The sequence below is a fragment of the Salvia splendens genome, chromosome 19 (assembly GCF_004379255.2).
Source record: "Salvia splendens isolate huo1 chromosome 19, SspV2, whole genome shotgun sequence".
Taxonomy (NCBI): Eukaryota; Viridiplantae; Streptophyta; class Magnoliopsida; order Lamiales; family Lamiaceae; genus Salvia; species Salvia splendens.
Window position 1 is genome coordinate 2,582,317 of NC_056050.1, and position 12,988 is coordinate 2,595,304.

Below are 12,988 nucleotides of genomic sequence, written 5' to 3' on the forward strand. Positions count from 1 at the left end.
CACGACATCCACGACATAATTACTGATGATGTAAGCCACCGCCTAATTAGTGGCCATGCAGGATCTCATGACCTCCGTGACCTCCACGACTTAGGGTGGTGATGCAAGCCACGATCTCAGTTCTATATATAAACGGAACTTAGATCCGATAGAGGAGACACCAACTCTAAGAGAGAGAATATCATATAGCAAGCTTGTATTTGTAAGCTGTAGAAAACAGATCAAGCAATACAACTCTGCCCTCTTTTCTTCCCGTGGACGTAGATTTACCTCAGTAAATCGAACCACGTAAATCTCTGTGTCGTAATTTATTTTTACGAGCATTTATCATCATCAAAAATTCGCGGATTCATCACTGGCGCCGTCTGTGGGAAACAGAGAACCAAATCTGTGATAAAGCGAATTTTTGACCCTTTTTCCACTACAAAAAAAAAAAAAAAAAATGCATGCCAGACCGCACAACTCCCGTGCCTCCATCCGTGATGACCATGAGGAAACTAACCCAGCAGCCCATAGGCCTGGAAAGCAGCCTCGTGAGAAGTCTGTATCCAGTTCTCACGGTGAAGGAACAAGCCGCTCAAAAGGTCCACACACCGAGTCTTCCCAGCAGCCTGATTTGAATGAGGCTGTCAAGCTGTTCTTGGCTGAGAAGCAGGAGGAGTTCTTAACCTTCCTGCAGAAGAGCCAACAGCCGGAGAAGACAACGACGGATTCTCCCTCCTCGTCTAGGCATGAAAGTCACTACCGCAGTAGTGACGTGTCTTCCAGGAGAGAGAATCCTCAACCCCGACATGTTCCTGTTTCTCCTCGGCACCGGAATCACAGGAGAACTCCTTCTCCTCCGTACCGAAGAGATGTCGGGTTCGCCATGTACGGAGCGTTAAAGACTCCGTTCTCGGACGATATCATCCGAACTCCTTTGCCGCGGAACTACCGAACTCCGTCGATAACCTATGACGGACTCGTGGATCCTCATGACTTCTTGGGACGCTATCAGTATAATATGGCGAACCAGGGTCTCAATGAGGTCCACATGTGCAAGCTGTTCCCCGAGCTGCTCATCGGGAACGCCAGAAGGTGGTTCGACAGCCTTCCTCAAGGCAGCATTAGATCCTACCGAGATCTAATGGATGCTTTCCACAGGAGGTTCTTTCAGAAAGCGGAAGCCTGAATTACTTCGGCTCAGCTGCTTTCTATACGTCAAGGTCGCGACGAAAAGATCAGCGACTTCCTGACGAGATTCCACAAGGAATGCCTACAAGTAAATGATCTTAACGATCTACTTGTCATTTCGGCATTCCAAAATGGAATCCTGCCCGGAGCTCTCTACAGAAAGCTCGTGGAGTGCGGCCCGCAAACAGCTCAAGAAATGTGGGACATTGCGGACCAGTTTTCCCGTGCGGATGAGGCAGACCGTCGAAAACGGTCTTTAGACAGCTCATCCCAAGAAGAGAAAAAGAAGCCCGATCAAAGCGGCCAGGTGCTTCCTCGCCGAACTCCTTTTGAAAGAATTCAAAGGGCACCGGTACAAGGCAGATTGGGGCCACGGCTCAATCCTGGGAAGCCGCCCGCTCAGTTCGTACCATTAAACAAGTCAAGAACGGAAATTTTCGAACTACATTCCGATATGTTCGAAAAACCAAAGCGGATGACGAAATCAGCCGCGCGGCGACCTCAGGATCAATATTGCTCCTTCCATCAAGCCCACGGTCATGATACCGAGGAGTGCCGAAATTTGGCTGCAGGTATTGATGTTCTTGTGAAAACAGGAACGTTAAAAAAATACCAAAGCAAGCAGCCGAAAAAGAACAAAAAGCAGAGAGGTGCGAACTGCAATCCTCAGGATCCGAAAAGGCATGAAGATCCCGAAGACGACGACGAGCCGCAATATGATGGAGTAATCCAGACTATTGATGCTCTCCCTGCCGGGAAAACTAAGTCGTCCCTAAAAGCAGAACGCAGAGGTTCCAATCAAGAGGAGCCGACACATAAAAGGCTGAAGAAAGACGAAGTGATTACGTTTTCAGATGCCGATCCCGTCCCAGCCATCTCTCCTCACCAAGACGCTATTGTCATTCAAGCCGGAGTGGCAAACAAACTGATCCACAGAGTATTTGTGGATACAGGAGCGTCAGTCAGCGTTCTTTTTAAAGAATGTTTTGATAAAATGGAAGTGGATCCAGCTCGGCTCAGTCCGGCTCCACTTCCTCTGAAAAGTTTCGCCCAGGAAGACACCCGCCCTGAAGGTATTATCAGCCTTCCGATCACGGTGGGAAAAGCGCCTACAAGCTCCAATACGATGATCGAGTTCTTTATGGTAAAAGCTCGGTCCCCGTACAACATCATCCTGGGGAGAGACTGGCTCAACACAGTTCGGGCCGTTTGCTCTACTTATCACCTCACCATCAAGATCCCCACTAAAGGTGGGATAGCGGTCATCCGAGGTGATCAAAAGAGAGCAAAAGAATGTCTGCAGATTGCGCTTAAAAGTGCCGAGCAACCAGTTCGGCACCATCAAGCATAGCAATCACAGCAACCGGAGTCAGAGGCAAGCGAGATGACCGAAGTCACTTCAGAGCCGAACTCAATGACCGTTCAGTTATACGAAGATGATCCATCCAGAGTGGTCAAGATCGGCGTCGCAGGAACGCCTCTACTCCGGGAAAAAACCATCCAGCTCCTCAAGGAGTATAAAGACGTCTTTGCATGGTCTCCGTTGGACATGACCGGAGTGCCCTCCGAGGTAATCACTCATCGGTTAAATATTGATCCTTCGGTCCGGCCGATAAAACAGAAGCAAAGACTCTTTGCGGCAGAAAGAAGCCAAGTCATCCATGACGAAGTCCGCCAATTACTAAAAGCGGATGTACTATTCGAGGTAAAATATCCTTCCTGGGTGGCCAATCCTGTAATGATCAAGAAAAAAGGAGGAGGATGGCGGATGTGCATAGATTTTACCGATCTAAACAAGCACTGTCCTAAAGATTGCTATCCCCTTCCGAATATAGATAAAAAAGTAGAAGCTTTGATCGGCTTCGAAATTTTCTGTTTTCTTGATTTATACAAAGGATATCACCAAGTGTTGATGGATGAGAGTGACGCTCCGAAAACAGCTTTCATTACCGATTTCGGCATTTTCGCTTATAAAAAGATGCCATTCGGTTTAAAGAATGCCGGAGCCACTTATCAAAGGATGGTAGACAAGCTTTTTCGGCACCTAATCGGAAAGCAGGTTGAAGTGTATGTCGACGACATAGTTGTCAAAAGCAAAAGCACTTCGGAGTACGAAGACAACCTTAAGTCCACTCTCAACGTGCTCAAGAAAGCCAACCTCAAACTTAATCCCCAAAAGTGTACCTTTTTGGTAGATTCGGGAAAGTTTCTGGGTTGTTGGGTTTCAAAGGACGGACTCAAGGCAAACCCCTCCAAAGTTCAAGTCGTTCAGAACATGACAATGCCGAAGTCCATACATGACGTGCAAAGGCTAACTGGATGTCTAGCCGCACTGAATCGATTCCTTTCCCAAGCAGCCGAAAAGCAACTGCCGTTCTTCAAGGTGTTGAAAAAGGCACCAAAGTTCGAGTGGGGAGCCGAGCAGAAAAAGGCCTTTGACGAGCTCAAAAGTTATCTAGCCGAGCTTCCTATTCTCTCTGCTCCAACCGGAGCCGAAGTAATATTCTTATACTTAGCGGCATCAGATCAAACCATCAGTGCGGTGCTTGTACGAGAAGAAGGCCTAAAGCAGTTTCCCATCTACTTTACAAGCCGAGCATTAAGAGGTCCAGAAACAAGGTATCAACCTCTGGAAAAAATTGCTCTGGCATTAGTAAATGCAGCAAGGAGACTGCGGCCATATTTCTATGCTCACAAGGTATGCGTCTTAACCGATCTGCCTCTTCGGCAAGTTTTGACCAAGCCAGAAGCATCAGGCAGAATCGCCAAATGGGCCATAGAGCTGGGAGAACACTCAATCGAGTACCTACCTCGGAAAGCCATCAAGGGACAAGCCTTGGCAGATTTTCTTACAGAGGCCAAGTTCGATCAAGCAATCCCTGTCATTGCCGAACAGAAAAAGTCTGCCAATGCCGAACTAGCACAGCCCTTGGAATCCGAAGTAGAGCCGCCGGACTGCTGGAGCGGATTCGTAGATGGAGCTTCAAACAAGATGGGAAGTGGAGCTGGTATTTTACTTGTCGCTCCCGACGGACACGAGGTAACCTACTCACTTCGTTTCCTATTCCCCACTACTAATAATGAAGCCGAGTACGAAGCCCTTCTTGCCGGACTCCAGTTAGCGCAAAGTCTGCTCGCCAAATCTCTCAAAGTCCATTGTGATTCACAAGTCATAGTAAATCACATGTTGGGTACAAGTGAAGCTCGTGACGAGAGAATGAAGAAGTATTTGGACAAAGCGCAAAGCATCAGCCGAAGTTTCTCCTATTTTCGGATAATCCGCGTTCCTAGAGCGGAAAATAGCCGAGCAGATACCTTAAGCAAGTTGGCCTCAGATCCGAGCTCAAAGGCGGAAGAATTAATGCATCGAAGCATTGATGAAGCCGAGGTACATTCGGTATCCAGCTCGCCGAACTGGATGACGCCGATCTTGCAGTATCTGGATCAAGGACAATTGCCCGAGGATAGGAGAGAAGCTCGGAAGATCACGTGCCGAGCACTTCGGTACGAACTTCATGAAGGAGTCCTCTTTAGAAAGTCTTACCTCCAGCCATTATTGCGGTGCGTAGGACCAGGAGAGACGGACTACATCCTCAGAGAAGTTCATGAAGGATCGTGCGGTAGCCACATCGGAGCCAGAGCTTTAGCTAAAAAAGTTCTGAGATGGGGATATTATTGGCCAACCTTGGTACAAGAAGCAGTGCAGCTCGTCAAGACCTGCCCGAAGTGCCAAATCCATGCAAATATCCCAAAGATGCCGCAGACCGATCTATCCACTATGCAGAGCCCTTGGCCTTTCATGCAATGGGGCATAGACATAGTGGGACCACTTCCTCAAGCTCCTCGGCAAATGAAATTCCTAATCGTTGCCGTGGACTACTTTACGAAGTGGGTGGAAGCTGAACCATTAGCTACGATAACGAGCTCGAAGGCATTGGATTTCGTCTGGAAGAACATAGTGTGCCGATTTGGCATACCCCACATCCTCATCTCGGATAACGGGACTCAGTTCACCGACAAGACGTTCAAGAATTGGTGCCAAGAGCTGAATATTCAACAGCGGTTCACTTCGGTCTCTCATCCACAAGCAAACGGACAAACGGAGGTAACAAATCGTATCCTGGTGAAAGGGTTAAAAGCTCGGTTAGAACAAGCCAAAGGACAATGGGTAGAAAATCTCCCTCAAGTCCTATGGTCCTACCGAACTACACCCACAACCTCCAGCGGTGAAACTCCGTACAGTCTGGTGTACGGCACTGAAGCCGTGATTCCGGTTGAGATCGGTGTACCCAGTCCACGAACTCTACATTTCTCCTCAGAAATGAATGATGACGGACTGCGAGCCGAGTTAGATCTGGCCGAAGAAAGAAGAGAATTGGCGTGCATAAAAGCAGCCAAGTACAAGGAGCAAGTAGCCCGGTATTACAACCAACGGGTGAAGAAGCTGCAATTTCAAGTGGGAGATCTCGTCTTGAGAAACAACGAAGTAAGCCGAGCAGAAAAGCTGGGCAAGCTCGAACCCACATGGGAAGGTCCGTATCGGGTGTCAGAAGTCCTCGGCAAAGGGTCTTACAGATTGGCTCACATGTCAGGAGAACAGGTACCCCGAACATGGCACATTTCCAACCTCAAGAAGTTCCATTTGTAAGAGACAGTCCGGTCGGTCAGTCAGTCTTATGTGCTTTCCTTGTTTTTTATTTTGCTCTCTTTGCCTATGTGCGTTTTTGTTTGTCTTACGTGCGTTGTGTCTGTCTATGTGAGTGTCGTCTCTTACAAATGTAACTGAGGTATCTTGTTCTTCGAAGGCTGATCCCCTTCTTAGAACGTGTACAAGCCAACGATTGTGAGTCAAAGCTTCTAAAGAGGATACAAGACCACAATTCAGCTTAAACAAGCAGTTCGTCTGAAACGAGCTGCAATAAGCCAACGATTGTGAAGTCCAAGCTTCTAAAGAGGATACAAGACCACAATTCGGCTTAAAAATCAAGCACTTCGTCTGAAACGAACTGCAACGAAAGTCCGATTCTCGCGATAAAACTCGCCGAATTAGGACAAGGGAAAGTCCGATCCCCAAATTAGGACAACGGAAAGTCCGATCCGAGCGATAAAACTCGCCAAATTAGGACACAAGCTTAGTCCGGTCAAAGATGTTTATTTCATCAGGCCAAAGACGAGTCCGGTCAAAGATGTTTATTTCATCAAGACCAAGGACCAAGTCTGGTCAAAGAAGAGTTCACTTCATAAGACCGAGGACAAACATCAACTTACCCCGTACCATTATCCAGGATGCCGAAGTGATTCACTTCGCTTTTCGGGGGGGGGGTAGTGATGGAGTACGTACTAAACAAGCCAGCACAAAGCCCAAGAAAGAGTATCAGTTCGGCATGACCAAAGAGTTCGGCCTCAGCCTACAGCTCAGTAAAAACCAACCAATCAAGCTCTGCCCTCAGGTCGGCATCAAGCTCTACTCTCAGATCGGCAAAAGCTGCTCGGCAATAGTTCAGCAGTTCGGTCTCAGCATCGGCAAAAGCTGCTCGGCAATACCGGACTGGGAGACACGATCTATCTAGTGGTGGACCCATGCAGGCTCTCATGACCTCCACGACATCCACGACATAATTACTGATGATGTAAGCCACCGCCTAATTAGTGGCCATGCAGGATCTCATGACCTCCGTGACCTCCACGACTTAGGGTGGTGATGCAAGCCACGATCTCAGTTCTATATATAAACGGAACTTAGATCCGATAGAGGAGACACCAACTCTAAGAGAGAGAATATCATATAGCAAGCTTGTATTTGTAAGCTGTAGAAAACAGATCAAGCAATACAACTCTGCCCTCTTTTCTTCCCGTGGACGTAGATTTACCTCAGTAAATCGAACCACGTAAATCTCTGTGTCGTAATTTATTTTTACGAGCATTTATCATCATCAAAAATTCGCGGATTCATCAAACACTTTAAACACTCCTGAGCCAATGCTATCCGGCTGAGTTGAGCTCACTCGAATCCCATCTCCGGCAATATGTTTTGCAACAACTCACCAGCCAAACAGAGGTTGCTTGTGTCTGCAAAGAGGCGGGGCGAGGATTCGTGGTCGGATAAGCGCGGGCTTATGGCTGAGTTTGTTTGGAAAAAAAAATTAATTTAATTGTGTTTGTTGAATGTTGCCACAACAAGTGAGCATATGGCTCGTTCACTTGCAGTGCATGAAGGCCCGTTGCATGGGAAAGTGAAGTGGTTATAATCAGTGACAGATCTAAGATTTTTAGTTTGGGGTACGAATTTGTGCAATAACGTCTTACCGATTTTTAATTAGGAGTACACAGTTAAATAAATTTGTACACACAAAAATTAAAATAAAAAATCCATATATGAGTGATTTATTTGTCATTTCTAAATTCAAAAACAAAATTTTGAAAAATTTAATCTACTAAGGTAAAACAATATATAAGAAATTTAAATATTCAACCTAAATTATACTGTCATTCCTATTTTTTTAATTTATTCAATCAGGTTGTGGGCCTATAAAATCAATGATCGTATGAACCTATTCATTTACTGGCAAGGGCAATTAGTAAATCATTTCATAACATTAATTAATTATATAAATAATAATAATAATGGTATATAAAAAATTTAAAATATGGGGTACAATGCTCCGTCCGCCGCTGCATTTACCTCTCCCCTCCCCTAACCCTAACCCTAAGCCCAAATACATTTAAGAACACATAAAATAAAGAATGAAAAATTCTGCTTTGTCGGCAAAAATACTAATTGGTTACCTACACAAGGGGTGTCGAAACGGGTACCTAGGGGTGGGTAGGTACGGTATACCTTACCGAAACCACCAAACCGTATATCTTACCGTAAATACGGTATGCGAAAAAATCATACATTTACCTTACCAAAGTTTTCGGTATACCGAACTTCGGTATACCTTATTTTCGGTATGACGAATTTCCATACCGATACCGTACCTCATTTTCAGTATACCATACCGAAATTCGGTATACCTGACTTTCAACATCAATTAAAATAGAAAATTAGAGTTTTTAGAATATTATTTATATTTTATAATTTTAAAAATAAATTAAATATAATTTATTCATAATTATATTTATATTTCACAATAGATTTTATAATTTAAAAATATATAAAATATATTTTATATATAATTGTGTTTATATTTTTGTGGTATATACCTTAGTTTACGGTATATACCTTAATTTACGGTATATACCAAATTTTGGTATGCAGCGGTATACCGCGGTATTTGAAAATCCATACCGTTACCTTACCGAAATTTTTCGGTAAGGTATCATACCGTACCGAAAGTCACGGTATACCAAAAATTCGGTATTTTTGATATTTTTTCGGTACGATAAGGCCGGTATTTCAGTATTTTTCCCCAGCCATACGGCCGTACCCGGAGAACCGGGTACCCGTACTCGTTTGTAGCCTAAATCTTTGTCCCGTTACCCGACCCGCACAGTGACGGGTACCCGCCTGTCGGGTACGGGATACCCGTACCCGACAAGGCGGGTACCCGTACCCGACCCGTTTAAAATATATTCATCACGTTGGCTTTATATCTGAATATGGTCACACAATCTGAATAATAGGTATATTTTACTCAACCAGTTATTTGGCCGGCGTCGGCAGCTACAATCCTTCTCGGCGCAACATATCTGAATAATATTCATTCACACAACAAACAACAAAAAACTCCATCAGCCTTACTATAGATTAAATATGACAATAATATTGTCCTAATGATTTCTCTGTAGAGGGTTATAATATGGTCACACCGGTATTTTCAATTACATACTAATAAAAATCATTCATATTCGAATTCGCCCAAACACTTACCCTACCTCATTCAAAACTGAAATTCAAAGTTAGCACCAACAACTTCTCACTAATAATATTACCCAATCAATCAATCTATACAGAATACCGAGGTTCATAACACATATTATAGTTTCCCATGATACATTCTTATATTAACAGAATAGTATCAATTGCTGACAACCAACTCACCATGCACCAGCTTGATAAAAAATTAATTTACCAGAGTAGACAATTTAGGGTAATGGACAAAAAGACTTCAGAGTTAATCCTAAAACGTGTATTAATTAAAATTACGGTAATGGACAAAAGACTTAAACGGATATTAATTAAAAAAATTAATACAATATTTATATTTAAACGGGTATACCCGATACCCGCAAAAACCTGAAACTCAATACCCCTACCCGAACCCGTTCCCGCTTATGTCGGGTAGCGGGTACCCGAAACCCGACGGGTAACGGGTCGGGTGTACGGGTACCCAATACCCGCTACCCGTTTCGACACCCCTACGGCTACACTTAACAATTGGTTAGAAATACTAATTATTTTCTGTTCAAAAAATACTAAAAATGTGAATACTAATTGGTTACCTACACTTAACAATTTAATACATTAATAGTACTACAAACGAAGCAAGAAGTACAACACCTCACATCACAGTCCACTCATTGGATACATCGCCAGTTTACACCACAACAACACATTAAATTCCCCCTTTGCCCTCCTCACAAGCAAAACTATGCTCTCGGCCACTGCAAATTCCATCTCCAACAAGGGCAAACAAAAACTAACCACCAATATAAATTCAAAAGCCCCAAAAATCATGAATTCCAAACCCAGTAGCTCATCCATATTTTCGCAAACAGAAAGGGTAAAAATTAAGGTGAATAGAGAGATGGGATTTATTCTGGGTGGTTACCCCTCTCTGTTCGCCGATGAATCTCTTCGAAAAAAACAGCCCTCTTTATCTCTGAACAGAAACTACAATCAAACAAATATATATATATATATGTACATGCTGCGATATTTCCTTTACGGATCTGGGTTTATATACCTCTTTGGTATTGCTTTTCTTTCTCTCTCTACTTTTGTTCCGGGTCGGATTGAAGAGGCTGTGATGATAATTTTCTCCTCCTTTTTTGTTTGCATGAGCTATTGGGTCGGGTAATCGGATTGTCCGGGCGTATCTTGGCGGGGCGGCCTGGACGGCGCGTGAATGCACGCGCAACCGGTGCCGCAGCCATGGCGTGTTTGACCTCCGTTTGCTTGATGATTTACAGATCTGAGCCTCACGATTTCTTTTGATAGTTTTGAATTTTTGGTAATTGGTTTTTCTCGAAAATACTACAATTACTATGTCATTTTTTAAAAATAAGCAATTTTTTTTAATAAACAAAAATTAGACACGTACTTAATGGTATTATTCTACTTTAATATTTCGTCACACGCTGAATGATCAAATACTAATTAGCCATCTGAAACAAAATCTTTGCTACTAGAGTAGAAGATAGGATTGAAATAATAGTAGATGGATTATATTTTAAATTAAAAAAATTATTAAAAAAACTTTGTCAATTCTCTCTCATCGAAATTATCAAACTTTAAATTTACGTAATTCTCTTAATTTAAATTATTTTTTCACAAAAAATATATTAAGTTAAAAATAATTTTATAAGGATTTCTACGAAATTTCAATTGCATATGTTCCGACGATGTTCAGCTGATGAAATTTGATAAATTATATTTCAATTTTCGTACATGTTGATAAGTAGATTTTATCAACAAATGCAAAAAAAATCTCAATATAGTGTATGCAAAATCTCAATATAATGTAGGTAAAATATCAATAAAATTGTGTTGATATTTTCTTATACTTGTGTTGATATTCTCATGCCATATTGTTGATATTTGTAATACACTATATTGATATAAAAAAGGATAAACAAAAATTATCATATGATAACATAATGATGATATTACCCTTTTGTTGATATTTTGTCTACTATTTATTGAAATTTATGAGCTTTAATCTCACCCACTCATTTCAAAATCTAAAAGTGTAGATTTAATCTTAGTTTTAGATTATAGTGTTATAAATATTGAAATAGGACCTTTCACCCCCATTATATAATACTACTATTTGAAAACTAAATTTACTAATTGAGAATGTCCATGCTAGTATTTCCCTCGTCGCATGATAAAGGTCATTGTAAAGAAAGAGAAATAATTAAAGATAAAAAAAATGTTCGGTTAGACTAGGCAAAGACGGAACTAGAAATCCAAATAAGACGGTGCTGAAAATTTTAAAATAATATATATTTAAAATAGTATTTCAAAAAATCTTCCCTATCCTACTTATTTTTATAAATTATAAAAATAAGCAGGACAGGTAAGACACGACTCACTACTCTTAGACACGAACACGACACGACCTCATTAACGACATGAACCATTTCGAGTCGACACGACACGATAACAACACATAAATGACACGACACAATAACGACAGTATAATAATAATATTATAATATATTAATATTATTTCGTATCTGTGTCCTAGTGACATGGCAGAAAGTGTTTTAATATTATTATTGAATTTTCTCATATCTGTATCGTAAATTTAATTTCGTATTTCGTGTGATTGTTAATTATTTATTTTTTATAATTTTGTTTATTATGGCTAGCCTATTTCTAGCATATTGCTTGTGCAGTTACTTATCCTGATGATGTAGCAGGAAAAGTTTTTAGTGCGGATGATGTGGCAGAAGGAGTTCATGGCTAATCTATGTCCGGAATATTACATTGGAGATGCTCTTAAAAATACAAACACCCACTACTAAGTATAGGAGACAACCAGACAAGTAAATTCCTCTATTGCCCTCCTCATGTACAAAACTTAGCATTCGACCAATGCAAATACCAACTCAAGCGAGGGTAAATTAAAACCAACCACCATTATAAATGTATAATCCCCAAAATCAGAACCCATGAATCAAGTAACCTAGCAGCTCATACCTCCACAAACAGAGAGGCAGAAAGGAGGTGAATAGAGAGATGGAATTTTTTTTAGGGTGGTTACCCTCTCTGTTCGCCGATGAATCTCTCAAAACCAAAAAACAGCCCTATTTTTCCTTGGACGGAAGGGAGTATATAGTACTAGCTAGTATTTACAGACTGCGAATTTGCATCTCCAGATCTGGATATCCTTTTTCTTTTTCTTTTTTCAATTCCGGGTTGGGTTGACGTGACGAGGCTGTGATGATAATTTTCTCCTCCTTTTCTGTTTGTATGAGCCGCTGGGTCGGGTAATCGGTTTGTCCGCGCGTATCTTGGCGGGGCGACCCGGACGGCGCGTGAATTCACGCGCAACCGGTGCCGCAGCCATGGCGTGTTTGGACTCCGTTTGCTTGCTTGCTTGATGTTTACAGATCTGAGCCTCACGATTCTTTTGATAATCGATTTTTCTATAAAAATATTTTCTTATAATCGAATTTTTTGTTTTGTTTTCGGCATTGGTGATTTTCACTGTTTTTTTAGATATATTCACTTTTTTCCTAATAATTATTCCCATGATATCTCTAATTTCAAATCATAATTATAATTTATCAATATTTTCTTAGAAAATTAGATGCTCTGTAGAAAAGTACTAGTAGTAACACTTTTTAAAATTCTTTTTTATACTTTGGCCTCCCTACAAAAATTAATCTCATTTGAAATTTTATACTCCTACTTGTTTGAGTTTCAAATACATAAAGGCGTTAATTTATATTTTACTCCCTCCGTCCCACATAATTTGACTCAGTTTTTCATTTTGGGTCGTTCCACATAATTTGACCTATTTCACTTTTACCATTTTTGATAGTGGACCCCACATTCCACTAACTCATTTCTACTTACATTTAATTATAAAATTAATATATAAAAGTAAGATCCACATTTACTAACTTTTTCAACTCACTT